This window comes from Triplophysa rosa, linkage group LG2 (genome assembly GCF_024868665.1).
Source record: "Triplophysa rosa linkage group LG2, Trosa_1v2, whole genome shotgun sequence".
NCBI lineage: Eukaryota > Metazoa > Chordata > Actinopteri > Cypriniformes > Nemacheilidae > Triplophysa > Triplophysa rosa.
In genome coordinates this window covers 36,207,773-36,210,272 of record NC_079891.1, presented here as the reverse complement: position 1 = coordinate 36,210,272, position 2,500 = coordinate 36,207,773, and positions in this window count along the sequence as shown.

Genomic DNA, 2,500 nt, shown 5'->3' with positions numbered 1-2,500 from the left:
AGAGAGAGGATGAGAATGACAGTGGGAGGAGAGACGAAGAGGAGAGAGAGGAGATGACGAAGGAGAGAGGAGAGAATGAGAGAGAGAGAAGAACGAGATGAGAGAGAGAGAGAGAGAGGAGGAGGACATCCTTTCTCTGTGGAAGATCCACCTGAACCAAACACACAGTCCGTTACGGTATATTGTAAACTGAATTCAAAGCCTGTACAGATAATGACACACGCACACACAACACGCAGCGCACGCACGCACGCACGCACGCACGGACGCANCACACACACACACACACACAACACTGAGTCTGTTTTGTGCTGACACTGTGGACAGGCCCGTGATTACAATACAGATCACGAACACAAACACACAGGCTTCACCCGCCTGTAAACAAAAAATGATGTACAAAAGAATTGGATGAGAATGAGATGTAAAGTGTTGCTTCAGTTTCTACTCTTTCATTATGTCTTTGTAACAGATACAAACAGTTTTAACTTAAATCATTTACACACATATTATGTATATATTTCTTTTGTAATGTTTGTCATTATTTTATTCATTCGGTGTAGGATCACTAATTTCCTCCCTTTCGTAATCCATCATGGGTATGATCCAGGGCTGGACTGGGAAGGAAAATTGGCCCTGGCATTTTTTGGCCCACATCGGCCCTCCAACATTTCTGTCGACGGGGGGGGGGTCGACTTTGAGGATGGTTGGTTGTGCATGGATAGGTCTGTCAACCGAGGGAGGGGTGGTGGTTAAATCTGTCGACAGGGAGGGGGGGGTGGAATGCATACGTGTCTTTTGCATTCGCGTTGCGTGCATTCGCATTTATAATATGTCCGTCTGAGCGGCCAAAGCATCCGTTCCGGCCCCAAGCGATAGCGGCCCACCGGGAAAACGCCCGGACCGCCAGATGGCCAGGCCGCCCCTGGTATGATCACATCTTAGAATGTACACGGATCTTGCACGTGAAACTTTGAATTTTCATCGGAAATAACGGTGGCATCTGGACACCTACAGTAAAAGAAATGCATTTAAAGGTCCAGTGTGTCGTTTTTTGAAGGATCTATTGACAGAAATGCAATATAATATACATAACTACCATCTTCAGAGGTGTATAAAGACCTAATAAAATGAAGCGTTATGTTTTTATTACCTTAGAATGAGCTATTTCTATCTACATACACCACGGGTCCCCTTACATGGAATTCATCATGTTGTGCCCTAAACGGACAAACTACAGGGCACATTTGGTAAATACGTTATCTCCATCGGCAAGGAAGCGAACACATGACGGCATGTTTGTCCTGTGTCAGCCACCGTAGTGCTTCGTAACGGGGGGGTGGATAGAGTTGGTTGCATTGCCGATAAAATCTACACTTCGCTCCTTTAGACAAACGATGATTTCAAAACACTATTTAGGACAGATAGGGGTCACAGGGCAGGTTTGAAGTCAGTGAGCTGTGACATCATTATGATGCAAATCTAATCTGCTAACTTTTGCATTGGAAGCAAATGTGCTAAATGTGTTAAATGTGTTGAACAAAACTCGTATTGGTGTCTGACAGCCAGTGTTGTAAACTCCGAGGTCAGAGGTCTTGTCAAATAAAATTGAATACGAATTAAACACTGAAAAACACCTTTTTGCTAATAACACAGGGTTGTAAAAATGCAATTATTTTCCGTGAAGAAAAGTTCAGGAGTTAAACAATTCAAAGCATCTGTTTACAGTAAACATCGTTCATAAGCCCCTGTGTGCTCTCATCTCACACCATTAAAATAAAGCTGTAAATTACTTACAGCAGTGTGTGTGTGTGCGTGTGCGTGTGTGTGTGTGTGCATGTGTGTGTGTGTGTGTATGTGTGCGTGTGTGTGTGTGCGTGTGTATGCATCAAAACTCTCACTCTCTTCAGACAAATTAGAGTTAATAGGCAGACGTCTGGCCAATAAAACCACTGTGTGCTTCAAATATTCCTCTCTCTCTCTCTCTCTCTCTCTCTCTCTTCTCTCTCTTCTTCCTCTCCTGTCCTCTCTGTCTCTCTGTCTCTGGTCCGCTCTGTCTCTGTCTCTCCTTCTCCTCTCCCTCTCTGTCTCAGCTCTCTCTCTCTCTCTCTCGCCGCTTCTCTCTCCGCTTCTCTCTCTCTCTCTCTCTCTCTCTGTTCCTGTCTCGCTCTCTTCTCTCTGTCGCGCTCTCTTCTCGCATCTCTCTGTCCTCTCGACCCTTCTCTCTCTTCTCTCTCTCTCTCTCTCTCCTCTCCTCCTCCTCTCTTCCTCTCTCTTCTCTCTCTCTCTCTTCTCTCCTCGTCTCTCCTGTCTCTCGTCGCAATCGCTCTCGTTCGCTCTCTCCGCTCGCTCTCAATCGCTTCTCTCGCTTCGCTCTCCGCATTTCTCTCGATATCGCTCGCTCTCGCTCCTCTCTCTCTCTCTCTCTCCTCTCGCTCTTTCTCTCCTCTCTCTCTCCTCTCTCTCTCTCTCTCTCTCATCTCTNNNTGAATTAGGAGTT